Below are 13,472 nucleotides of genomic sequence, written 5' to 3' on the forward strand. Positions count from 1 at the left end.
TGACAACTGGGAAATGATAGGTTAAAGCCATAAAGCCATGTGCACGCCGTTTATGTATCGTGTTATTTTTTTGTCTGGTTTGGTTTTGGTTTTGGTTTTAGTATTCTTAACCCCAGCAGGCAGTAGAATGTCGTTTCTGGGCCTGTCTCACCGTTTCTAGCTGCGCTACTTGGGCAAGTTATTTAATCTTTCTGAGCCTCATTCCATCATGAAAAGTATGGATAATAATAATTACTTTGGGGTTTAAGGAAGAATTAAATGTGAAAATACTTGTAAAGTGTTTAGTGCAGTCTGAGCATACTAAGCCCTGCCACAAATGGAAGAAATGGATAAAATTACCCTGTCGGTGGGATTACAGGCATGCACCACCTCACCTGACTAGATTAAAATATTTTTGAGAGACATAACCACATGTAGGGTATGGTGCAGAGTTAGTTACTAAATGTTTGTTTGTTTTGTTTCTGTTTCTACTGGGATTGAACCAGGATGCTCTATCACTGAGTGGCACCCCCAGCCTTTTAAAAAATTTTATTTTGAGACAGGGTCTGTTGCTGAGGCTGGCCTTGAAATTGCAATCCTTCTGACTCAGCCTCGCTAGTTGCTGGGATTACAGGCATGTGCTACCACAATCAACTAGATCCTAGTTTTTACAAACCAACTATAAAGTCATTTTGGAGAAAAAGTTAGGGTCTTAAGATTGCAGTTCAAGAAACCAATCTTTATAGGGTCACCCCGAGTTGATTCTCCTCAAGGGGATGAATTTATCAATTATGTTTTTATTTTGTCCTGATTTCCTTCTGTGCTGATCCTGGCCTGTTTTACCTTCAAATCTATTCTTCCCCTTCCCCCTGCTCTTTACAAAATGCCAATGGAGGATTGATCCCATGAAAATTGCACGTCCTAGACTACTGTGTTCCTTGGCCTTTGGGCTGCATTGCTGAACTCTGTCAGTGAGAGGCATTTTCTGGACATTGGAGGGAACCAAGGAAAAAGTCAGAATGTCCCCTCTCCCCTCCTGCAAGCCAGAGTATCCATCCCTTCAACATCAGCCCTGTGACCTACCTGGTTCCAATTTGAGCAGATGATCCAACTCCTTGGACTCTGTTAACACAATATCCTGTCCTGTAAAGGTGGCATTAGTTTATTGTGATTGCTCATCTCTGGGCTATTTCCCTGTTCTGTTTAGCTTTTTAATCTCTGACCTGACTTATAAGTATACTCAGTATGACCTTAACCTCCAAGATCCAAAAGGTATCTCCCCACCGTCCTGCTGGTGAGCCCTATTATCCTGCAAAGCAGTGTTTTCCTCACTTCTCTAGTGTTTAAGACAAATGGCGAGTGTTCATTTATTATCCTCCTACCCCTAGGTCTGTAGGTCAAAATATCAAGTGCCCACCTGGAATTGAAATGCCCTTGAATTCCCATGTGATGTTTTCAAACCTCCAATGTTTGTGATCTATTCTAAAACATATTTATATCTTTTGTATTTCTTAAAGTATTTTATATTTAAAATGTATTTTAGGACTGGGGATGTAGCTCTGTGGTACAGTGCTTGCCTAGCATGCACAAGGCCCTGGGTTCAACACCAGCACCAAAAAAAAAAAAAAAAAAAAAAAAAAAAAAAAAAAACTATTTCCTAAAATGTATTTCAGTTATTTTTCAATAGATAGTAAATACACAGGGCACAAAATTAGAAAAGGACAGAAGGATGCATTCCTCACCATACCTCTGTGTTCCCAGTTTCTAAACAAAAACATTTCATGTTTCTATTTTACAGATACATAGTGTTTCCTTGTATAGGAGTACCTCAGTTTATTAACCAGTCCTTTATGAATAAATACTTAAATTGTTTCCTATCTCTTGTTATAATGATAATGGAGTACTTAGTTAATTCACATGCACACAAATATGTTTATAGGATAAAGTTCTAAAAGTACAACTGCTAGGTTGAAGAGCTTTGCATTTGTAATTTTGAAAAATGCTGCCAAATTGTCCTTCATTGTGGTTGTGTTTGGGAATGCTTTTTTCATATTTTCAATCTGACAGGTTAAAAAAAGGCACTGTAGCCCTGAGTGTTGGTACATGCCTTTAATCCCAGCAACTCGGGAAGCTGAAGCAGGAGAATCACAAGTTTGAGGCCAGTCTAGGGTAACTTAGCAAGACTCTGTCTCAAAAAAATTAAATAAAAACTACTGAGAATGTAAGTCAGTGGTAGCACATCCCAGGTTCAATCTCCAGTACCAAAAAAAAAAAAAAAAAAAAAAAAAAAAAGGCATTATGTAATAATTTTAATTTATGTTTCTCTTAAGAATGAAATTGGGGGAACAGGGTTTGTGACTCAGTGGGTAGAGCACTTGCCTCACATGTGTGGGTTTGATCCCCAGCACCACATAAAAATAAATAAACAAAGGTATTATTTCCATCCACAACTAAAAAAAAAGGTATTAAAAAAAGAATGAAATTGAGTATATATTCATATAGTTGAAATCTTTAAAGAGTCATAGAGCCTTCTTTGTAGACTGAATTTTCCATATCCTTTGGCTCTTTGCTGTTATATTGTTAGTCTCATCTTTTTCTTATTTATTTGTAGAGATTCTTTTTATATTAAGGAAATTAAATCTGCTTGTTATGATTCACAATTTTATTTATTTTGCATTATGGAGAATGAACTCAGGGGCACTTTACTACTGAGCTATATTCCCAACTCTTTTTATTTTTTTTATTTTGAGACAGAGTCTAAGTTACTGAGGCTGGTCTTGAACCCATGATCATGCCTCAGCCTCTGGAGCCATTAGGTTTACAGGTATGCGGCACCACTCCCAACATGTGTTGCAAATATGTTTCCATTTGTTTTTTTGTCTTTGACTTTATTTCGAATACTTTTTATCATGAAAAATGTTTTATATTTTGGTCAGATTTATTAATCTCTTTAAAACTGGGTTTTATGTCATGCATAGAAGAGCCTTTACCTCTCTGAAATTTTTAATTCTTTTTTTTTAAATTGAAGTACTGGGGGTTGAACCCAGGGACACACTCTCACTGAGTTACATCCTCAACCCTTTTTATTTTGAGACAGGATCTTGCTAAGTTGCTGAAGCTGACCTTAAATTTAAGATCCTCCTGCCTCAGGCTCCCAACTTTCTGGATTACAGGCAGGGGCCATAGTGCCCAGCTCTCACTTTTTTTTTTCTGTTATTTCATTTTTTTTTAAAATATCTTGTTTTAGTTGTTGGTGGACACAATACTTTTATTTTTATGGGGTGTTAAGGATCAAACCCAGGGCTTCATGCATGCTAGGCAAGCACTCTACCACTGAGCCACAGCCATAGCCCCTGTTATTTCATTTTTTCATGTTTATATTTCTAATTTTTCTGGAATATATTTAAAGTAAGGTGTGAAATGGAATTCTAACCTAATTTTTCTTTTCACAATGAGCAACCCAGTTATCCTAGAACCCATGTTTTAGTAATCCTTCATTTTTTCCTACTGATTTGAAATGCTTTTATTGAATAATATATATATTATATATTGTATATTATATATAATATATATTATATATTGTATATTATATATATAATATATAATCTATCCTTTTTTGTTTCTGTGCTTTCTAATCTATTCCTTTGGTCTACTAGTATACCTTCAACAACTACTTCAATTATATCACCCTTAAAATAACCAGGTTATTTTAACTACCTGGTTAATTTAACATAAGAATATTTCAGAATTACCCAATATACTTTATTCCTTCATTTAAAAAAATCTTGCAGAGCTGGGTGCAGTATTGCACACCTGTAAGAGACTCAGGATGCTGAGGCAGGAGGATACCAAATTCAAGGCCAGCCTCAGCAAGTTAGTGAGGCCCTGAACAAATTAGCGAGACTGTCTTAAAAAATAAAAAATAAAAAGGGCTGGACTGTGACTCAGTGGTAAAGTACCCTGTGTTCAATCCCCAGTACCCGCCCCCCCCCCCGAAAAAAAAACCCACACACATATACACGCACCCAAAAAAAAACCTTGTAGAGTGGACTCATGTTATGTTTATCATATAGGTTGTATCTATTGGTTGTATATCTCTATAGGAAGGTATTGCCAGTTCAATTTGAATTTTAGGTAAACAGCTAATAATGTTTAGTATAACATATTATATTCCATGCAATTCTTTTTTCTAATTTGCAGATCCTACCATAGAGTGCTTTTTAATGTTGATGCATTTATTTATTTATTTTGGTACCAGGAATAGAATCCAGGGACACTTTACCCCTGAGTTACATTCCCAGTCCTTTCTTTAAATTTTTGAGACAGGGTCTCATTACATTGCCAATGCTGGCCTCAAATCTCTGACCCTCCTGCCTCAGTATCCCGAGTCGTTGGGATTATAAACATGTGCCACCATGCCGGGGTATAGGGCACTTGGTTAAAAGTAATTGTTTTAGTGGTATATGACAAAACCCAATGTAAACTAACTTAGCAGATAGGGAATATAGAGAATCAGAAAACTGGGACATGCAACAGTAGATGTATCTTCAGGTATGGTTGACTGAGGGCCTCAAACAATGTCACTCAGTCTCCTTCTCTCAACTGTGTGTGCTTCTCTTTGCACATTGACCTCATCCTCTCATGCTGCAGCCTGGATTCCTTCATGAGCCCAGGTAAGAGAGCCATAAATATCTCCAAACTTCCATTCTTCCAAAAGCTAGTGTGGGACCTGAATGTTCAGGCTTAAGGCAAGGGTCTTCTGTGAGAATGGGTGGGGAATTGTGACTGATGGTCCCTTTTGAACTTCTGGGAGTTAGGGAGGAGACTTCAAACCTTGGGGGAGTATAGTTTTCAAAGAAGAAGTACAGAAAAGCATCCTACCAAAAATGGTGTGTACAGCTGCCATCATTGACCATACCTAACCCAGTCTGTGAAACCCAGGTAAAAGGAGTAGGCAGTTTAAGGTAGGAATTTCCACTGTCACCACCAGAGGAGTTGGGTCCTTGGGTTCTTAATAACCTACACCTTCCCTTAACTCTCCCCTGTGTTTCCCCAATGCTAAAGCACAAAAGTAGTTGATTTTGAACATTTATTCAACATTACTGAGCATGCACTTGATGTGATGTCTGTTGGCTGCTGTCAATGGAAAATTAATAACACATATTACCCACCATCAAGTTAAGTGTGGGAGATAAGGATTTTTTAAAAAATTATAGAATCATGTGCTAAAGACCATGGTAACACAATATCAAGAAGCAGCATCATGCAGTTGTAACAAGCATAGCTTCTAGATGTAGAGGGCCTGTTTGCTTTCAAGGCAAGCACTCTACCAGCTGAGCTATCTCCCCAGCCCCTGAGGGCCTGTTTTTGAATCCCAGTTCCACCACAAGCGATTGCTTTGACCTTGGGAATGGACACAATATCTTTATTTTATTTTATTTTTATGTGGTGCTAAGAATTGAACCCAGTGCCTCATGTGTGCTAGGCAAGCATTCTACCACTGAGCCACAAGCCCAGCCCTGGGGGACAATATTTGATTATTTTTATTTTTTTGAGGTACTGAGGATTGAACCTAGGGGTACTCTACCACTGAGCAATGCCCCCGTTCTTACTTTGTGACAGGATCTCGCTAAGTTGCCCAGGCTGGCCTCTCTCCAACTTGTGATCCTCCTGCCTCAGCTTCCTGAGTCTCTGGGATTACAGGTGAGCTCCACTGTTGTATGCTGCCCTCTTTGTTATTTTTTGGTTTTTGCTTTTAGCAGTGCTGGGATGCAACCCTGAAGCCTGAAGCATGTGAAGCCGTGCTTTGCCTCTGCACTACACCCTTAGCCCTGCTTAATCTCTTTGTATCTCAACTTTCTCATCTGAAAAACAGATAGTAATAATACTTAAAGGGTCATGGCTGTGACACCTGATTAAGATAATTCTCATAGGGCGGGAATATAGCTCAGTTGGCAGAGTGCTTGTCTCGCAAGCACAAGGCCCTTCGTTCAATCCCCAGCACTGCAAAAAAAAAAAAAAAAAAAAAAAATCTCATAAAGTACTTGGAACTGCATGGTAAACATGCACTAATTGGTGGACAGTGTTCGGACTGTCAATAATAAGAATAGGCACCAAAACCCCAGGTCTTGTTATGTCCGTATCCAGGAACCCTTGATGTCCATATGCAGGCCTCTTCAGGGACACCCAAGAGATGAACTGGGGAACTCACAGGCGTTTTTCCTCTTCTTTCCAACAGGAATGTCAACTTCACTTTGTAGCCATCACTCACTGCTCACTCCTCCATCTGTTGGGCTTGCTTCGGTTCTATTCCCAGACCTCAGGGCCCCAAGTTCAGGGGAGGAGCTAACTTTCAAAGACCCTTTCCTCCACACTCTGAGTTGTGCTTCCATCTCTGAGGGAACTAATCTGTTGATAGATTTTTCATCATGGAACATCATGCCAGGGTGACACCCCACCCCAAGTTTCTCATCTTGAGCTGAGAGCTTGCTGCCTTGAAGCGCACTTAGGATACAACTTGATCTTTCTATTTAAAAACAGTAGCAGGGCTGGGGTTGTGACTCAGTGATGGAGTGCTCACCTAGCAAGTGTGAGGCACCGAGTTCGATCCTCAGCACCATATAAAAGTGAATAAATAAAAGTATTGTGTCCATCTACAACTAAAAAACATTAAAAACAAACAACAACAACAAGAAAACACAGTAGCAACCAGACCCAGAAGCTCAGCCCAGGCTCACTGGGTGGTTGTAAACATAACTGTAGCTGGGAATTCGTGACTATGGCCGGCAATCTTCAGTCCACCTCACAGGTGAAGTCAACTGGGAGATGACCTAGCTGTTGTTTTCCAACCCACTGGTGTCTGGAGACAAGGTGTTCTCCACCTTGCCCAGGCAAATAAGAACACCACCTAAGATCACAATGAGGATGCCCATCTGGTGTCTGCAGGTAGCAGTAGACACATCCATCTTTGCCTGGGTAGGTAGGAAAGAAATAACTATTCATTAATTCTGCTATGATTGTTTTGCCTACCTCACACAGTTCACTGCTGAGAAAAGGCCAAAGTCCCAGGACCAGGAGAGCATGTTGTTTATTGATCCTCTTTATTAATCTAAAGCTGTTGGACCAACAGGTTGTGGCATCTGGAGGAAGCCAGGCGGCAAGCACCTATCACTAAGGCAGAAGAACAGGTTTGGCAAGGTGACTTTGAGTAACTCCTTACTGAAAAGGAGTTATTATTCTTTTTTTTAGATAGGTATGATATTTTCTCTGAGCTCATTTTATTAGCACAGGAAACTCAGTCTGACTCTACCGGTGCCAAGCTGAAATGCCTGAGACAGGATCATAACACTCCCGCAAACCTGAGGTTGTGATTGGGAATCACACACACCATGCTGTCATTCTGCCCTAGGGCATGTGGTCTTTAGTGGCTTGGCTTTTGCTGGAAGAGAAGGGAAATTAACATTTATTAGGCACCAAGTTTGTGTCAGCACTAGACAGTGTGCTTTCATTATGTTATCTGATATATTTGATTTTGAAGGTTTTTTTACTGATAAGGAATCTGAGACTCAGAGCTGTGATGTAATCTGAGCAAGAACACATAGTTAATAAGTGGCAAAGACAGGATTTGAGCCCAGAGAATCAGAATGCAGGGCTTACCCTCTTTCCATTGAACACATGCCTGTACAACTGAGATCTTCAAAATCTTGGTCTAAATGTAATCTACTTCCTTACTGCAATTGGTAACCTTTTTTCTATTTCCTTCAAAATACCAACAGGTATCCCCCAGTTGGAAAGCCTTCCACATACAAAAGATGGCTCCACTAAAAGGTGAACTCTTACTGTATGTAAATTATATACCAGTAAACCTGACTTTTATAAAGGTGTTGGGTATTTTATATGTAGCTTAGTGGTAGAGAGTATACCTAGCATGCATGAGGTCCTGAGTTTAAACCACAGTACTGCCCCTAAAACAAAGTGACCATCAACTCTATTGAAAAGTGAAAAGGAAATATAAATATCCTTTATACATGTTAAAATATACTCATTCTCACTCATAATAAAGTGAACAAATTAAGAGTCACTAAGAGGAGCCCAATGAAGTGGCATATGCCTGTAATGCCACCTGTTTGGTGGTTGAAGTGAGAAGATTCTAAGGTCAAGGCCAATCTGGCAACTGGCAACTCAATTGTCTCAAATTAAAAAGAGCCAGAGATGTTGCTCAGTAGTAGAGCACTCCTGGGTTCCATCTCTAGTACTGTAAGAGAAAAAAATTTTTAAAAAAGAAAACCACTGAAATATCATTTCTCACTGATTTGATAGGTTAAAATCCAAAAGACTGATAATTCTTAGAACAGCCATGAACTATAGGTAAACAGGATGTGTGAATTGAAACAATTCCTATTGAAGATAATTTGACGATGTCTAATGAAATTCCATATGTATATCTACTTTGATTCAGCAATCATTTCTAAAAATATATCCTACAGTTATAGTGGCAGATATGTCAAATGATAAATATACAAGGTTATCCATTGAAATAAAATGTTTGAAATAAAGAGCAAAAGTCTGGAAACTTAAATGTCCATCAACAAGGTCCTGGTTAAAATGATTATGAGCGGGGCATGGTGACACACACCTGTAATACCAGGGGCTCAGGAGGCTAAGGGTTTAAGAGAGCTACATCCCTAAGCCACATCCCCAGCCCTTTTTAATTTTTTAAATTTTGAGAGAGAATCTTACTGAGTTGCTTAGGGCCTCAATAGATTACTGAGGCTGGCCTCAAGTTTACATTCTTCCTGCTCAGCCTCCCAAGTCACTGGAATTACATGCATACATACCACACCTTGCTTGAAAATGTTCTATATTTCCATAGAGGTATGGGTTACCTAAATGTGGGCATTTGTCAAGAGTAATCAATTGTGCATTTAAGATTTGTACAGCTCATGTGCATCCCCTCCCACCAAAAAACCCTGAAAATATACATACTATTAACAATATCATAGTTGGTAGATTAAACCTGAATAAATGAGAAAATATACTGAGGTAAAGGGAGTCAGTTTACCCATTGATAGAAAAGGGAGTTATGAAAGCAGAGAGGGAGAATGTACATTGTGATGTTGTTTGAGATTGAAGGAAACAGGGCTGAGTAGCTCAGTGGTAGAATGCATGCCTAGTATGCAAAGACCCTGAGTTTGATCTCCGGCAGAAGAAAGGAAGAAAGGAAGGAAAGAGAATCAGAGATATCAGCATGTACTCATGATTTTAGACAAATTTCCTGGCCACAAAAAAGCATACATAAGTGTTGCCGCCTGCAGCAACAATCCCGCGGGTATCGGAGGCGGACTGGGAATGAACTACTTCTATTCTTTTTCCAGGCTGCTTTCTTGCTTGCTTATTTGCTAGTTTATAGAGGAAAAGAGGATTGCTTGCTTTTACTTCGCTTTCAGAGAGGCTACACTTATCAGAAAGGCTACGCTTTCAGAGGAGCTATTTCTTAGAGTTCTGCTGCTGCTTCTTAGAGGTGCGTACTAGAGGTGTGTGCTATCAGAGGTGCTTCTTAGTAGTGCATCCCGAGTACTGCGTCCTTCATTCTGCGATCTAGAGGTGTGTTCTTCCGAGGTGAAGAGAACATCTTATATACACTAAAGCAGCCAATCAGCTTAGGATTAAATAGCACAATTGGAGCACGCACCACGTACCAATCAAGAATGAGGAACACGTGTTGACCTCAAGCGCAGAAGAGACATCAACCAATCAGGCAAAAGGTCATGAGAGATCTCGCCATGTTAACACTAATCAAGCGCCACCTCTTGGCCCAATGCCAGCCGCCATCTTAGAGCTGCTTAAACATGTCTCTACACATAAGCAAAGAAGTTCCATAGCTTGAGCATACCATGAACCCAGAACTCGGTTTCTAAAAATCACTCTCCAACAAAGGTACCAGGATTTCTGGGAGAATAACTGCTACAGAAATAGCATAAGATGAGTCAAATATCTTCTTGTGCCAGTTAGAAAGTGTCTAAAGAGTGTTCAGGATGTTTCAAAAGAACACAGAAGCCAGTTTGAAGCAGTTTTCACTGACCAAATCTTGGAATCTAAGCATCAGAAATAATGATAGTATGGATTATAATGCATTGAATAAAATAAGAATCCATGAGTCTATGCCAATATAGATAAATGACTACATAAATAAATGGGGAAGTGGGCAGGGTAATGCACATCTGTAACTTCAGGTACTTAAAGGCAAAGGCAGAAGGATCCAAGTTCAAGGTCAATCTGGGCAACTTTGTAAGACCTTGCCCCAAAATAATGAAAAGGAGCTGGAAAGCTCAGTGGTAAAGTGCTTTCCTGGCATGCATGGGGCCCTAGGTTTAATCCCTAGCACTGAAAAATAATAAGAATAGTAAATTTTTAAAAGGGTTGGGTGTGTAGCTCAGAAGTATAGCACCCCTGGATTCAATCAGAAAGAAAGAAAGAGAGATGGGGAGGAGGAAGGAAGGAAGGAAGGAAGGAAGGAAGGAAGGAAGGAAGGAAGGAAGGAAGGAAGGAAGGAAAAGAAAAGAAAAGAAAAAAGAAAGAAACCAAGAAGCAGAAAGAGATCTTCCTTACAGTAGAATTACATCTACTAAATTATAGAAGAACAATTAAAGATTTCTGGGCACAGTGGCCCACGCCTATAACCCCAGTGATTCAGGAGGTTGAGGCAGGAGGATCACAAGTTCTAGGCCAGCCTCAGCAATTTAGGAGACTCTTTCACAAAAATTATAAAGGGTTACAGATGTATCTCAGCATTAGATCACTTCTGGTTTCAAATTCTGGTATGAAAAAAAAAAAAGAACAACAATGGAGTCAGGAAATCAGTCGGGCACTGTGTCATACACCTGTAATAGTAGTGACTCCGGAGGCTGAGGCAAGAGGATTGCAAGTTTAAAGTCAGCCTCAGCCACTTAGCAAGACCCTAAGCAACTTAGTGAGACCCTATCTCAAAATAAAAAATAAAAAGGGCTGGGTATGTGACTCAGTGGTAAAGTGCCCCTGAGGTCAATCTCCAGTGCCAAAAAAAAAAGAAAATTACCATGAAAGCTAAAGTTGGAAGACTTAAAGCATAAAGTGGAATCTAAAAGTATCTCCCCACAAATTACTTTTTAATTATAAAATAGAAGTTAATAAATTTACAGTAGAGGGATTTGGTATCCTCCCCCTTAACCAAGTGATCAAAATCAACCTTATCAAAGTTGACACAAACCAACATCATCTGATACTATAGTCCTTCAAACTGTATAATCTGAATCTAAGGATGAGGAAACATCAACCAAACAAACATTGAGTGACATTCTAAAAAATAAATAGCTGTCTTTTCCAAAAATGCCAAGGTTGAGAAAGACAAACACAAAACTGTTCCAGGTTACTAAACCACATGACAACTAAATGTAATACATGTTCCTGGCTGGGTATCATATTGAAAACAGAAATGGGTAAAATGAATATTATTTGCCAAAATTTGAATATGAACTATACTAGTTTCTTTTCTTTCCCATATCAGAGATTGCATTCAGGGGCACTTAAACCCTGAGCCACACCCCCAGCCCATTTTATTTTTTAGTTTGAGACAGGGCCTCACTAAGTTACTTAGGACCTTACTAAATTGCTGAGGCCAACTTTGAACTAGTGATCCTCTTGCCTCAGCCTCCCAAATCACTGGGATTTCTGGCTTGCGCCACCAAAGCCAGCTGGTTTCTTATGGTTGCTGTAACAAATTTCTACAAATTTGGCATATTAAATAACATACATTTATTCTTTTACAGTTCCAAAGATCAGAAGTTTGAAATCAACTTCACTAGGATGAAATTAAGGTGTTCGCAGCATTGTACTTGCTCCAAATTGGTAAAGCACACAATGTCTTCAACTGACTCTTGAATAAATCAGAAACGTATATATTATATGTATATACATATATGTATATAAAAGGGGCAAAACATAAATATTTAGTAAATATGGTCAAAGAGGGTTTATACCATTTCTGAAATTCATCTGCAAGTTTGAAATTATGCTAAAGTTTAAAGATATCGAAAGATTAAATATTAGAGGTAATAAAAAGCAGAGATAAATGACTAAATTTTCATGACAATTCTAGATATCACAAAATAGTTTCTTAACTAGAATCAGGGAAATGAGTTAGATAATAACACTTTTTTTAAGGTACTGGAGATTAAAACCCAGGGACACTTTACCACTGAACCAAACCCCCAGCCCTTTTTATTTTATTTTTTAAATTTTGAGACAGGGTCTTGTTAAGTTGCAGAGGCTATCCTCAAATTTGCAATTACAGGGGCTGGGGAGATAGCTCAGTCAGTAGAGTGCTTGCCTTGCAAGCACAAGGCCCTGGGTTCAATCCCCAGCACCCAAAAAAAAAAAAAAAAAAAAAAAAAAAAATTGCAATTACAGGCATGTGTCATTGCACCCAGCAGATAATGACACTTTTTTTTTTTTGCATTTGAACAACACTTATTTTACAAATCATTTCATAGTTATTGTCCTATTTTATCCTGCAGTTACCATGCAAGGTTGGAAGGACAGATATTTGTCCCATTGAACAAATGGAAAAAAAGAATCACAGAAGATAAATGAATCACCCATGCACCCACATGAGGTTAGTGGCAGAGTCCAAGACTAGAAACTTTCATCTGGGAGAGAGTGGTTCAGTCAGACAAAACTTCACTCAAATCTACTCAAATCCTGTCTACAATTTGTCTAACTATATTTCTACTCAGACTAGGTTTTGCTGTAGTGACAAACCCCGAAATGTCAGCAGCTGCACACCCAATGACTTGGGAGACTGTGGCAGAATATTCCAAGTTCAAGGCCAGGCTGAGCAATTTAGGGAGAACCTCAGAAACTTAGTGAGAGACCCTGTTTCAAAATTTCAAAAAGAACTTTGGATGATGTAGAGGAAAATGGGTTGGGAGCGGGTGGGGGACGGAAAGACAGTAGAATGAAACAGACAGTATTACCCTAAATATATGTATGATTACATGAATGGTGTGAATCTACATTGTGTACAACCATAGAAATGAAAAGTTGTACCCCATCTGTGTACAATGAATTAAAATGCAGTCTGTAAAAATAAAAATTTTTAATAAAAATAAATAAATAAAAAATTTAAAAACATTTAAAAAGGTCTAGGGATGTATCAGTGATAAAACACCCCTGGGTGCAATCATCGGTTTAAAAAAAAAAAAAAAAAGTCAGCATCTTAATGCAATAATGGCTTTTTTGTTGTTTCCATTGAAGTGTAATGTAGGCCAGTAACTCCAAGGAATTACTCAGAGATCCAGGCTCTCTGCCCTTAAGTAGGGGCGGTGGGGGTGGGCGAGGAAGGGGGGCTTGCTTCCAGCTGTGCAGATAAAGTAGAAGTTTGGGTGGAATGTTTTAAACCTGAAATGAAATAGATCACATCTGCAATTCTATTCACCAGAATTCAACCACATGGTTAC

The 13,472-nt window shown here is 38.9% G+C and overlaps 1 long non-coding RNA gene across 1 annotated transcript; it reads left to right on the forward strand.

The window, feature by feature from the left end:
- Positions 1–7,767: 7,767 nt before the first annotated feature.
- On the forward strand, positions 7,768–12,916 carry LOC124989753 (uncharacterized). The gene is made up of 3 exons (XR_007109611.1): positions 7,768–7,806; positions 11,784–11,862; positions 12,531–12,916. It is a non-coding gene; the product is annotated as an uncharacterized LOC124989753 (long non-coding RNA).
- The last annotated feature ends 556 nt before the right edge of the window (positions 12,917–13,472 follow it).

Source organism: Sciurus carolinensis, chromosome 7 (assembly GCF_902686445.1).
Source record: "Sciurus carolinensis chromosome 7, mSciCar1.2, whole genome shotgun sequence".
Lineage (NCBI taxonomy): Eukaryota > Metazoa > Chordata > Mammalia > Rodentia > Sciuridae > Sciurus > Sciurus carolinensis.